The sequence below is a fragment of the Schistocerca nitens genome, chromosome 8, assembly GCF_023898315.1.
Source record: "Schistocerca nitens isolate TAMUIC-IGC-003100 chromosome 8, iqSchNite1.1, whole genome shotgun sequence".
Lineage (NCBI taxonomy): Eukaryota > Metazoa > Arthropoda > Insecta > Orthoptera > Acrididae > Schistocerca > Schistocerca nitens.
Genome location: NC_064621.1, coordinates 28,922,019 through 28,936,966, shown reverse-complemented (window position 1 = coordinate 28,936,966; position 14,948 = coordinate 28,922,019). Strand labels below are relative to the sequence as shown.

The window sequence follows — 14,948 nt, the reverse complement described above, 5'->3', positions numbered from 1 at the left end:
GCACTATGGGACTTAATATCTTAGGTCATCAGTCCCCTAGAACTTAGAACAACTTAAACCTAACTAACCTAAGGACATCACACACATCCATGCCCGAGGCAGGATTCGAACCTGCGACCGTAGCAGTCCCGCGGTTCCGAACTCCAGCGCCTAGAAGCGCACGGCCACCGCGGCCGGCAACAACATGATCTAGTACTTCCCACGTAAAATAATAAAATTCCCATAAAATAACGCAACCAGGCGCAGTGTATTAATCTGATATTTGACGTTCAGACAGCGGACACTGACGATTAAACAGTTCAAACAGAATTTAAGTGCAGTTTACATTCTGGATTAGCTTTGTACTACTTACTACGTTGATAAACAAATAAATTAATTGCTGACATGAAATACGAAAGGGCACAGTTGATAAAAACGAGCAATCGGCTCATATCCCATCAAGAGAGCATTAGCGTCGATACTGAATCATACAACAATGAAAGGCATACAATGAAAGGAAGCTATAACGAGAAGGCGCCAGTGCTGCCAATTGTTGACAAGTAATTTACAGCATCACACAACAATGAGAAGCTTACGGAGAAGGGAAGCTGTGAACGAAGCAGCGCCAATACTGCAAATTGTTGAAAAGTAATTTACAGAAAATTTCGACATGTGTCAATCTGAACAGCTGCGCCCGATGGAAGGATAATGAAAACTATGATACGTCCCTGAGACCTCTCAAGACCAAAAAATAATAAACAAAGCACAGCAACAATGCAAAAGTCGTGGCACTACATCAGGAAACAATGAACACGTGAACTGCGTCTTTTAAACACTCGGCAAATGGCGTCAGTGTAGTAGTTACAATAGAGGTAGTATCAAAGCTTCTCGCGGTAGCATCAAAGCTAATGACAACAACAGCTGCACTTTTTGGGTGGCGCGCGCCGCGTCGTGTGAAGCCGCCCGCCAGCGCTGCATTTCGCTCCTTGATCTCTCCCTAATGACTAAACGTAATACTGCTCACTCTCATGCGAATAATCATTATGCTCGTTCAGTCAGAGCTCTTGTGCAGTCGGTGCCTGTTGTGCAGTCGGTGCTGTTGTGTAAGTGATATTTATGAACCGTAATACCCATAAAAATGTACAATCTATCAGAATTGAATCGTCTTCTCAGCATGGAAGAAATTAAAGTAATCGATGATAGAGGCATTCAATTCAATCCGTCTCATCCGGTCTTCCATAAACTGTCCGATGCCATGGTCGACATCGGCTCGAAAAGTCTTCAAAACATATTTACACAACAATTAAAGAAGATCGCCATGATCTGCTTACTTTTGTTAGAAACACTTTCAGGCTGGAATGTTTCATTGAAGAAAAAGACGACGACAGCAAAGATGAGTCGTGGAATGTTTTTGGTTCTTCGTGCAACAAGGACATGACAAAGCAATTCGACTTACTACCGTCAGCAGAAAAATGGTCTACCATAAAACCAACAAAGAGGAAACTTGGAAAGCCTTCAAGACTGGAAATAGGGAAATGGACCGATTTGATGGCCGATAAAATTTATGAACATCACAAAATTCCATGTGCCTTTTCTTTCAAATACGCGAAAGTGTGTGAAAGTTCAAGTTCAAAGTATTTCTTGAAGATCAAAGGAAGATGTACAGAATGCGGAGCCACTTTCGAAGGGATTGCTCTGAAGAAGCCAAAAAAGGACAACGATATTATTCTAAACTACAGACTTTCAAACTTTTCAGACGATAGTATTCACCTGAAAAGAAGACAACTTCGTGGCACGAGAAGACAACAGGTAGCTGCTAAGTTGGTTGATAAGAGGATGCCTGCAGCTCTTTGGCGAAATTATGAAGCGAAAAATATGTCTTTCGGAGACATGATTCCTCCAAATTTGCCAAATGCTGATGTCTTGAGAGAGGCTAAAGAAGAGGAAAGGGACAAACGATTTGGTATAACAACCAGTAAGCCTGTTGAAAACCCGCAAATTGCAAAACATACAACCCGTCGGGACGAAATTCACGCAATCGGATTGGACCCATTCTTCTGTATATATTGCCTGAAAGATCAAAGTCAGTTGTACAAATATTGTCATCAGATCAATAGCAGTGTATACGATTCAGTAGATGCTACAGGTGGCGTTGCATTTTGAGTTATTTCACGATTTGGGGCTCTGTCAAACAGGGCTGAATGTGTGGAAATTAAGTCAAAGTGCATATACCTGTATCAGTACATGTGCATCCGCGAAGTAAACGTCACTAGTAAAGATCCAAATATCGTCAATCGATCATCAGTCAGTTGTCCAACTTATCAGATGATATCCTCTTGGCATGACGCATCATTTTTGTCATTTTTCTTTATGGAAATCGTCAGATCTGGAGCTTCCAGACCAAAAATCATGGTAACTGATTTTGGTAAGGCTTTGTTGGTTCCCATTTCTAGAGCAATAGCCAATTGCTCGGACTTAACAGATTATTTGAAAAGGTGTTGTAGCCATATTGTTTTGCATGAAAAATTCTACCCTCGTGTTGTTTGAGAATAGATTTATACCATTTTATGGTCATGATTTCGAGGTGGAAATGCTTCTCGAGAGGTAAATCACAAGTCAAACAACTTTATCTTCGAGTGCTTTGCGCTCACTTTTGGTTGTTGCGTTGAGTGAACATCTTGGTATTGATGAGTGCGGTCAAGAATATGCATCAATGGAACATCAGCGCCACCTTGATAACATTGTCAGAGGTATTCCACGTCATTCATATATTGACGAAAAGAAAGATGATGACAAGAAAACTGATGATGTTGAAAACAATGATGACTGTCTTTTGGAATCAATTTTGAACTCTAAGGAATCTACTGCGAACGCGTGGATTGACAGAGCAAAACGTATCTACAATGAAGCTGAAGTCATCGCGAATCAGAGTAAGGATGACAATCTCTTTGATGTGAATCCGTACAACATTCCTAATGCTGCAGAGATGCTGAAAGAGTTGATGTACTATATACCACTGTGGACAGCTGTGATGTATCCTTCTTTCCATATTCTTTTATCTATTCGTTCGTCAGCAGCGACTGAAGGACAATTTTCAAAATTAAAGGCAATGGGCTTTGACAAGCTGCCTTTATGGGTAGACAAATTCATTTTTCAACATTTGAAGTGGCTGCGTGAGGAAGCAAAACTGTTAGCGCCACTTATGATGGAAAAACAAGATTCAAAGCAAGCTGCGAAGCACAAACCAACTGAAGCATCGTTGACTTACCATGAAGAAGAAAACTAGAGAGGAAAAAATAAGAAGCTGAAGATAACAAACCCCAAAAGCAATCATATCCTTGATAATTCTGAGAGCACACTGAACAATACCTCACGAAGTGAGACCCAACTCGATGATGCCAATAAGACAGAGTTAAACAAAATGTTTACTAGTTTTGAATACAGATTTTCTCCTACTTCGAGCGCACTTGTTATGAATGCGGAGAACAACAGTCTCTCAGTCAAAAGTGATAGTGTGTGTTTTCAGCGCTCTTCAGATAATAATTTACTGCCGAATTTGGGCTCTAAAGAGATATGTCATTCCACAAAAGACTATCGAGAATCATGCTTCACCAGGGATGTCAATGAAATTTCATCCTGTGGTTCGAAAACAGAAGAAAACCGAGAGACCTGTAACAATAAAATGGAGGAGAGTGAAATGCTGAAAAAGCTTCAAAATGAAATCATTGTCATATCGACCATGCAAACTAAGAGCAAGACAAACTACTTAGATGATTGCCCAAACTGGAATTCGACTAAGAAATTCATAGACATAATTTGCCACTTTTCCCAAATGGGTCCTCAAGCAAATTCAAATCTACTTGAAGGGAACGTGCGGTTTCGATTCTTTGATAACCTTATTCATGCAAGCAATATCACTCAGTGATGATTTCAAAAGTACCATTCAGATGGTGAGCCATCCATTTTTGGATCTGGCTTTGGATGTTTTGGACAAAAAAATTATAAACTCCCAGCATTTTAAGCAGAGATTTGATATTTTATATGTTATACCGTTCCTAAAAAAAGGAGTAATCTCTCGAAAAATATTGTCTCTGAATGCAGAGTCGAATGTTGGGGAATTATACGAGACAATATTAAAAGATAACCCGATTTGTGCAACAAAAAGATATCGTGTCTGACATGCCTAAATTCACGCTATGTTAAACTACATTATATTTCCGTTGATACGTAAGTGCTTTTCAGACTTGGTTGTAATTTCATGCAAGAGGCTGTAGATGCAACAAATGGAGGTCTAAAGACTATCATAAAATGCAAGAAATGTAAGGAAGAAGCAGTCGAAGAAAAGAAATTCGGATGCTACTTGATGATGGATACTAGTATAACAACTTGTCCATTAACTGAAGATCAGTTTCCTCCGAATCAAAAGAAGAAATGTGTGTTGCAAACGATCACGAAAGAAATCGTAGTCGACAATCAAGAGTACACTCTCGTTGGTGCCATTCATTATAATAACTCCATCAAACACTACACAGCGTATGTCTTTGATGGAACCTACTGGAAGCAGTACGATAACCTGTACAAAGATGTACAGAGAGTTTCAAAAGAAACGATAATTTCTCCACACCTGTTCATGTATGTCAAGACAGAAAAATTTTCAAATGGCAGCTACAAGACCGACGAGACGAAACAAGTAGTTCCTACATAGGAACTTTACTTTATAAGGTAAGCAATTGCTAAAAGTTGATATCTAAATATTACAAATACAGCTCTTATGTTAGTTCTTCTTATCTTTGTTTCTGGAACCACAGCCCTCCTGTTTTAGTTACTAGAATAAGAGCATTTTATGCCCTAAATTTCACGTATATATTTTTTGTACTTATTTTTCATAGTTGTTTCACACCTCATAAATTCTATTCTTATTTATTACTGAATTCCCTACATATGTATTTCCTTCTGGGTTTTAGTGTATATCCTGAAGAAGAGCTGTTAAGGGGACCTGTACATCACGGCCTGTAGTTTTTCCTGGTACTTTGAAATTTAATACTACAAGACTGTCAATAGATTCAGGAATGAAACTTTTATCAAAGAATTGGTATATTGTGAGCTCTAGGTGAAATACATTGTAAATCTGTGAAATACATTTTGCAGTGAATATTGATGTTTTTCTTACATACAGAATTACACGTAATTGTTATTTTAGGTTCAATGTACTTACACGCTATTCCAAATAAAAGATAAAAAAACAAATTTTATTCTTTGAATTATTACCTTGTTGAAACAGCAAACCAGTAATATTTTTCAGTTTCATGTTTTGATTATTTTAAAAACAATATATTTTAAGAGAAAATTTTTTCTCCTAATAATTTAAGAACACAATATGACATACTGCAGCTTAAAATATTTAATCTATTGTTGAATAATGTGGTTCAGTGTGTAGGCAAGCACTATATTATTATTCATCCATAGCTTTGTTTAGATAGCTTTAATAGTGTACGAGATACCGGTAACAGTATCTCTGTATGCAAACACATTGATTGCAGAAAATTGAAACTAAAGATCTGTATGTCATTTTCTTCTCAATGACGACATTGCAAACCATTCCTGCTCCATAATCCTGTTGATACCTTTCATGTCCTTTTCATTTTCTTTAGTTTTGCTTCTTTTCTTTGTTATTCTGGCCTCCTTTTTCATGCTTTTAGCAGCTTTTTCAGTTTATGTGACATGTTGTCTGTCCGCCCATACCAGCACAGTTTTCATGTTGTTCCTAGTTTTGATGCCTGTTCTGCTCATTGTTCTTAATCTTTACTCCATCAGGCTGGCCGGAGTGGCCGAGCGGTTCTAGGCGCTACAGTCTGGAACAGCGCGACCGCTCCGGCCGCAGGTTCGAATCCTGCCTCGGACATGGATGAGTGTGAGTGATGTCCTTAGGTTAGTTAGGTTTAAGTAGTTCTAAGTTCTAGTGGACTGATGACCTCAGACGTTAAGTGCCATAGTGCTCAGAGCCATTTGAACCATATTTACTCCACCATTAAAACGTATTGCAACTGTTGTAACGCATTCTGATTTTGTTTTATGCCATGTAAACATTTTTCCTGCACATACGACAGTCGACAGGTTCTTCAAACGTATTTCATAAACGAGGTTCTACGGAAACTGCGGCGCCCAAATTATATGTTCAAATGTGTGTGAAATCTTATGGGACTTAACTGCTAAGGTCATCAGTCCCTAAGCTTACACACTGCTTAACATAAATTATCCTAAGAACAAACACACACACCCATGCCCAGGGGAGGACTCGAACCTCTGCCAGGACCAGCCACACAGTCCATGGCTGCAGCGCCTCAGACCGCTCGGTTAATCTGGCGCGGCACGCCAAATTAAACAAAATGACATTTAAGCACGAGAATTACGAGGTACTGTGCATGAAGCGTATATTTTTAGAATGAGGAAGAACCAAATGAATTTTATTACGTAAAATAGTAATTGTTTTGAGCTCTCATGACAGCCAGGACCCACTAACAGCTAAAAATAAGCCCAGGACCTTCATGGATGAAAGTTATGAGGCAATATCACCAGACGCTAGGATACATAAAAATATGTGCCGTGTATAACGAATAAATTTGAAATTGCTGTCGTTAATATTGTTGCAAACATTTGTTCTAGTTAGAAAGGAAGTGTGGAAGTTGACTATGACTACAGCGAGAGTCAAAAGTCTTTACGATGTATAGAAATGTATGTATATTTAAATGAATATATTGTACAAACGAACTAAGTAGTATATTTAAATCCTAATTCAATACATGACTGATAGAGGTGTTATTATGTTGAGGGGATACAGTATTAACGTTAATAAGAAGTTCGAAATTTGTAAACAGGAACCTCGTTTATTTGGTCCTCAGTAATCCGGATTTCCGGTTTATCCGGATTCATATTTTGGGTCCCTTGGTATTTTTCTCTTTTTTTCTTATAACACGAAGATGTGTAGTCGGTGAGGTACATAGGCTGGTTATCACAAGGCCGGTAATTCAGTCTAGTACTGAGTGATAAGGAACTCAGAGTGTGTGAATGACATTGTTTCTCAAGTATTGTACATTAATATAACGTTGTATTGGTGCCCATCATGTAGGCTGCATTATAACGACGCCAACAGCACTCCACCACAGCTCATTGTACCTCTGGTGCGATTCTCGACAGGTGTGACACCATCTGGTTAGTGGCGCGTGTGAATGTATCTGCTGTCTCAGGCATCTGTTTGTTTTGCACTGACGAGCCTTCTCTGCTTGAATCATTTAAGCGAGTGCATCCCACGCTTCTACCTACAGTTACTACAGTCATTTGTATAGTGCTGAACATTTAGACTTTTTGTATTTAGTAGAATATAAATCCGGGTTTTCGGTTTTCGGTTTTCCAAAATAAAAGTGAGAATTTACGATCCTCCTCATAGCTGTACCCCATCTCCTGCGTTCTCAATTTCGTAGAAGTTGTCCTACGAAAATTGCAGAAGTAGCACTTCTGGACGAAAGGATATTGTGACGATATTCCTTCGTCATAGCCTGGGGTTAGAGACCCGGTCCGGCACACAGTTTTTATCTGCCAGTAAGTTTCATATCGGCGCACACCCACTGCAGAGTGAACACACAATCTATTTCATAATCTACTGGCACCATAAAAATGTTGTGAGGGTTTTTAAAAGAACTCTTTCGGTGCAACCAGAATTGTCAGCAAAAGGGTTGTGCCAATTTATTATAATGTAGACCAAATGGGTCTCTCGAAAATGCTATTATCTCATTAACTGTTATTCCCACAAAAAATGTTATTACAGTTTTCGGTAGAACTCTTAGGGCCCTATTAAGAAATGCCATCAGACCTTTTGTACGAATTTATTACTTTTACACGACAAAAGTGAGTCCCACATTAATTATCTCATATAGTGTCATCGTCACAAATAATGTTATTATAGAATTTGGTAGAACTCTGTGGGTGCTATTCAGAATCGTCATCAGAACTATTCTACGAATTTTGCTATCGTAGAGAAAGTGAGTATCAGATTAAAACAATTATCGTATAAACTATTATCGCCACAAAAATGTTCTTATCATTTTCGATACAACTCTTCAGGTGCTTTCCAGAACTGTCAACAGAACTGTTATACAAATTAATTTTTTTCCAAACTGACATAATTTTTTGCCATATCAAAATTTTGCCGAGTTATTGTTTTCTTCCCGAAATTCTGCAGAACTATTCGTGTTTTGTGCAGGGAAATCTAGAACTATTGCATATATATCAAGAACTATGAAAAAAAAAGTATATTTCTGGTAAAAGGGGTTCAAACTTCACGGGAAATGCTCATAAGCATTCCTTATTAAATGCAGTTACTACGTAAACAATTACCTGCACAGAATATGTTACTAGTATTATCGATAGAACTCTTACAATGCTATCCAGAGCTATCATCACAACATACGAATAGACATAAGTTTTTTGTAGAGTAAGTGAGCCCCACAATTAATCAATTACCTTACAAACTATTATAACCACAGAAAATGTTATTATGATTATCGATAGAAGTCTTGGGGTGTTAACCAGAACTGTTCATCAAAACTATTGTACGAATTTACTTTTTTCTATGGAGACAGTGGGTCTAACATCAAAGCAGTTACCGTATAAACTATCATCGCCACAAAAAGATATTATTAGGATTTTCGATAGAGCTCTTGGTGTTCTGTTCAGAACTGTTGTACGAATTTACTTTTTGCGAAAATTGACAAAGAATGTATTCGATACGAAAATTTTTTCGAGTATTGTTGTTTTCTTCGATAAAGTCTGCAGAACTATTCAAATTTTGTACAAAGAACTCTAGAACTATGCTATATCTATCAAGAACTCTGAAAAAATATACATTTCTGAAAAAAAGGGTGCCAACTTCACAGTAAGTGAAAAGATTTTCTCATTAAAATGCAATTATCTCGTAAAATATTAGCTGCAGTAAAAAATGTTACTTGGAGTTTCGAAAGAACTCTTGGAGCTCTGTTCAGAACTGTGCTCAGAACTCTTGTACCTATTTACATTTTGCGGAAATTGACAAAGAATGTTTTCGATACGAAAATTTTTTCGAGTGTTGTTGTTTTCTTCGTTACATTCTGCAGAACTATTGAAATTTTGTACAGAGAACTCTAGAACTATGACTTATCTATCAAGAACTCTGAAGCAAATATATATTTCTGAAAAAAAGGGTGCTAGCTCCACAGTAGGAGCTCTTATGGAATTCTTAATTAAGTTGCAATTACCTCTTAAACTATTACCTGCACAAAAAATGCCACTAGGAGTTTCGATAGAACTCTTCACGTGATGTCCAGAACTGTCATCAGAACTGTTGTGCGAATATATTTATATTTTCTGTAGAGAAAGTGTGTCCCACATTAAATCAATATATCTCATAAACTATTATCGCCATAAACAAATGTTGTTGTGATTTTCGATAGAGCTTTTGGGGTTCTGTTCAGAACTGTCCTCAGAACTGTTGTACAAGTGTAATTTTTGCGAAAATTGACAAAAAATGTTTTCGATACGAACATTTTTTCGAATATTGTTGTTTTCTTCGCCAAATTCTGTAGAACTATTGAAATTTTGTACAAAGAACTCTAGAACTATGCCATATCTATCAAGAACTCTGAAAAAATATATATTTCTGAAAGAAAGGGTGCCAACTTAACAGTAAGTGAAACGATTTTCTCATTAAAATGTAATTATCTCGTAAACTATTAGCTGCACAAAAAATTTTACTTGGATTTTCGAAAGAACTCTTGGAGCTCTGTTCAGAACTGTGCTCATAACTCTTGTACTTATTTACATTATGCGGAAATTGACAAAGAATGTTTTCGATACGAAACTTTTTCGAGTATTGTTGTTTTCATCGCTAAATTCAGCAGAACTATTGAAATTTTGTACAGAGAACTCTAGAACTATGGTACATCTATTGAGAACTGTGAAAAAAATTTATATTTCTCGAAAAAGGGGTACTAACGTCACACGACTCAGCAAGTGTGCGTGCAAAGGAAACGAAAGGTAAATTCTGTTGCACAGATATCTCGACAAGAGAAAATGGAAAGAAGTATGATCCCTGAATCTGAATCTGTGTCCATTTCTCCTGGCAGTCCATCCAGGAAGCGTGGACGAAAGCGACGTAATGGCACAGCTAAACGCTCAGTAAAATCTTGGCTCATTCTAATCAGCCTTCCAGTAATAGATGCACTGCTAAGCGCTTCATCAGTCACAATTCAGACAAAGATAATCTTCCGCTAGTCAGAGTGGATAGTTACTTCAAAGGACTAATCACAAGCTTTTCATTTCTCTGCAGATTTGCAAACAGTTTCTAGCATATCAGTTAGGTGTTGGTGCTTCAGACAAGCTGACTAATCAACATATTTATGAGCAATTGGGACGCCCTCAACTCCAAAGTCATAACCGCTCCTCACGGCCTACAACGGCAAAAGTGTCTCTGTTCTTGGAACGTGCAACTCACGAGCAAAATACAGAAATACACTACGAGAAAGAGGGAGGAAAGAAAAAAAACTAAAACAAAGCGACAAAGCACGAAGGAATGATCCTAATAGGACGGAAAGCAAGGATTACAATTTCAGAAAAATTGACTAATTTATTCAAGAGAAAGCGCTTCACAAACTAAGCATGTCAATAATGCATTAGTCCACCTCTCGTCATTGTGCAAACAGCTATTCGGTTTAGAATTGATTGATAAAGTTGTTGGTTGTTCTCTTGTCGGATATCGTGCCAAATTCTATCCAATTGGCGCATCAAATTGTAGAAATTCCTAGCTGGTTGGGGGGGGGGGGGTCCTGCTCATAATGCCATAATCATTCTCAATTGAGGAGAGATCTGGCCCCCTTGCTGGCCAAGGTATGATTAGGAAAGCAGCAACACTGGCAGTAGAAACTCTAGCACGTGAGGACGGGCATTATCTTGCTGAAATGTAAAGCCAGGAGGCGTGCCGTGAAGGGCAGCAAAACAGTCCCTGGGATAATGTCGACGTGCCTCTGGGCTGTAAAGGTGCCGCAGATGACAACCGAAGGAGTCCTGCTATGAAAAAAAAAAATGGCATCCCAGACCATCAGTCCCGGTTGTCGGGCCGTATGGCGGGCGACAGCCAGGTTATTACCCCACCGCTGTCTGGGCCATCTCCAGACACGTCATCGGCCTGGAATCTCATTGACTATAGTAGTTTTCAGTGATGAGTCTCGCTTCGAACTGAGTCCCGGTCACCAGTCAATACATTCGTGGAGACGCCCAAGTAGCGGTAGGATACCAGCTTGACAGTTGCTCGCAGCCGGCCGGAGTGACCGAGCGGCTCTAGGCGCTGCAGTCTGGAACCGCGCGATCGCTACGGTCGCAGGTTCGAATCCTGCCTCGGGCATGGATGTGTGTGATGTCCTTAGGTTAGTTAGGTTTAAGTAGTTCTACGTTATAGGGGACTGATGACCTCAGAAGTTAAGTCCCATAGTGCTCAGAGCCATTTGAACCATTTGAACCAGTTGCTCGCCGTACTGCCCGACAACCAGGAGTGGTTATCTGGGGTGCTATTTATTTCCATAGAACAACTCCTTTAGTTGTCATGCGTGGCACCCTTACAGCACAGCGATACGTCGACTATATTCTACGCCTCGTTTTGTTGCACTTCACGGCAAACCCTCCTGGGCTCACTTATCAGGAAGATAATGCCTGCCTGCACACGACAAAAGTTTCTGCTGCTTGTCTTTGTGATTGCCAGACCCTACCTTGGCCAGCAAGGTCACCGGATCTCTCCCTATTGGAGAACGCATGCAGCATTATGGGCAGGGCCTCCAGCAAGCTCAGGATTTTGACAAGCTAAGGCGCCAATTGGACAGAATTTGGCAGGACACCCCTCAGGAAGACATCTCAATCGGTGAAAAACCGAATAACTGCTTGCGTAAGGGTCAGAGGTGTAGCAACACGGTATTGACTTGATAAGTTTCTGAAGCCCTTTCTCTTGAATAAATTATCAAATTTTTCTGAAGCTGTAATCATTTCTTTGTATATTAACATTTCATCTATCGATTTCCGGCCCGTTCGGATAATTCCTCGTGGGTACGCTAGATTCCAACCTAATCTAACTTCCTTGATTCCGCCCAAAGCCGACGAAGGACGTGGGAAGCGCTGCGGCCTCGCTGTCGGTCGATGTAACGGGGCGACATCTGGCGACGACATCTGCCGACCGATGTCGGTGCCCAGTCCATACCTACATCTGCATCCATACTCCGCAAGCCACCTGACGTTGTGTGGCGGAGGGTACCTTTAGTACCTCTATCTGTTCTCCCTTCTATTCCAGTCTCGTATTGTTCGTGGAAAGAAGGATTGTCGGTATGCTTCTGTGTGGGCTCTCTCTGATTTTATCCTCATGGTATCTTCGCGAGATATACGTAGGAGGGAGCAATATACTGCTTGACTCTTCGGTGAAGGTATGTTCTTGAAACTTCAACAAAAGCCCGTACCGAGCTACTGAGCGTCTCTCCTGCGGGGTCTTCCACTGGAGTTTATCTATCATCTCCGTAACGCTTTAGCGATTACTAAATGATCCTGTAACGAAGCGCGCTGCTCTCCGTTGGATCTTCTCTATCTCTTCTATCAATCCTATCTGGTACGGATCCCACACTGCTGAGCAGTATTCAAGCAGTGGGCGAACAAGCGTACTGTAACCTACTTCCTTTGTTTTCGGATTGCATTTCCTTAGGATTTTTCCAATGAATCTCAGTCTGGCATCTGCTTTACCGACGATCAACTTTATATGGTCATTCCATTTTAAATCACTCCTAATGCGTACTCCCAGATAATTTATGGAATTAACTGCTTCCAGTTGCTGACCTGCTATATTGTAGCTAAATGATAAGGGATCTATCTTTCTTTGTATTCGCAGCACATTACACTTGTCTACATTGAGATTCAATTGCCATGCCCTGCACCATGCGTTAATTCGCTGCAGATCCTCCAGCATTTCAGTACAATTTTCCATTGTTACAACCTCTCGATACACCACAGCATCATCCGCAAAAAGCCTCAGTGAACTTCCGATGTCATCCACAAGGTCATTTATGTATACTGTGAATAGCCCACAGTGTGAACGCAGCCTCTGCCGCTTCCGCTAGCGCGCTATTCAACGCCTGGCGCTCTCCCACGATTACTCAACAAGCTCACAGAACGGTGAGTCTTGATTTCTCAAAAACGCTCGAGGAGCGCAGCATACGGAAGCGCCGTTTGTTACCTCTAAATACTGTACCTGTGCTAAAGACGAGCGAAAGCGATGACCCGTTAAAGGGGGGGGGGGGGGGGTATTATTCCCTAATGAGAAGACAAAAGAGCGTTAAAACCGATGCAAATTAATATTTATTTCTGCGGTGTAAGGCTGTAGAGGATGTCTACTGCAGCATTAATGCTGAAATGAAGACAAAGACACGTAGAAGAAGAAGAAGCAAATCACCCGCAAAAATTCATATCCAAAATAGCAGGAGAACCTAAACGGAAGTGATGTGTGATGCACGAACAATTTTCAAACCATTTGCCTTCGAGATTATCCCGTTTGAAATAAAAAGAAAGAAAACTGTTTACCGCAACTCACCAGAGGCTGAATTCCGTTGGCGAGCAACTCGTTGATGAGGTTGTTGTAGTAGTCGATACGCGGCTGGTTGATGACGTCAGGGTCCCCAGTTGGAAGGAGGCGTGGCCAGGAAATCGAGAAGCGGTACACGTTCGCCTGTTTGTTGCAAAACGATGTGTAAATAACGAGTGCGAGTAACATCACAAAATCCACTTATTTTTTATTTAGCTGATATTCTTAAAATTTTATCACTGATAGATACAATTTCCTGCTCATTATTGTAAAGCCAAGAAAAAGAGCCTCGTCACTTAATCGGTATAGTGATCAGCAGGTAGAAGAAAATTGCAACTTCTTCTGAAGACATATTCACTTGATACTGTTTCCAGAATCATTGTTATTATTATTACTATTATTATTATTGTTATTATCGTATGCCATTAAAGATTATACACATGTAAATACACAATATATTTACAAGTTCGTGTTCAACTCTGGCAACCACTGTGTCACTTCATCAGCTTCTTTCATACTTCCTTCAATAATACGGACACTGCTCCTCCGTCTTTCCCTCCACACCCGAGTCACATGCAATACTTCCACAATGACACCGCTTCTTCAAGATATGGCCGCGTGTCTCTTATCACATTCGAATGCTGTCGAATCCGGATCATTACCCACGGGGAAGGCGAAGTACTCCTGTGCAGTGTGGGATTCTCACCAGATTGACGGAGTACATCGATAAAGTTCAGAGAGCAACAGCACATTCTGTATTATCGAAAAATAGGGGAGAGCGTGTCACTGACATGATACAGTATTTAGGGTGGACATCATTGAAACAAAGGCGTTTTCCGTTGCGGCAAAATCTTCTGACGAATTTCAATCAGCAACTTTCTCCTCCAAATGCGAAAACATTTTGTTGACGCCGACCTACATAGAGAGAAACGATCATCTTAGTAAAATAAGGGAAATCACAGGTAGCACGGAAAGATATGGGTGTTCGTTTTTTTCTCGCGCTTTTCGAGAGGGGAATAACAGATGTGTGAAGGTAGTTCGACGAACCCTCTGCCAGGCACTTAAGTGTGTTTTGTAGAGTAGCCATGTAGATGTAGGTGAAGGTGGCTTGCTTGAGTTCAAGCGTGTAGCTGGTGTGTTCTGAAAGGCACTAGTCAGAACTCTCTTGATCACACTCTGTCTGCTTAAAAAATTGTTTTTTATCATTTGAGACAAAGAGGAGCGTTATTAGACAGAACAGGCAACCATCTGACGTTTAGATGTGGCAGGTGGCAGAAACATTTGTTCTCCTGAGTGCTCACCAATATCTTGCAATGAAAGGTTTGCACAACTA

General features: G+C 40.0%; 1 protein-coding gene across 1 annotated transcript in view; it reads right to left on the bottom strand.

Moving 5' to 3' along the window:
* Positions 1-13,758, bottom strand: part of LOC126198951 (myrosinase 1-like) — an 84,263-nt gene extending 70,505 nt beyond the window's left edge. The window contains exon 1 of the mRNA XM_049935596.1: positions 13,625-13,758. The gene's annotated coding sequence lies outside the window, so the exon portion shown is untranslated. The remainder of the gene's footprint in view (positions 1-13,624) is intronic.
* Positions 13,759-14,948: the final 1,190 nt, after the last annotated feature.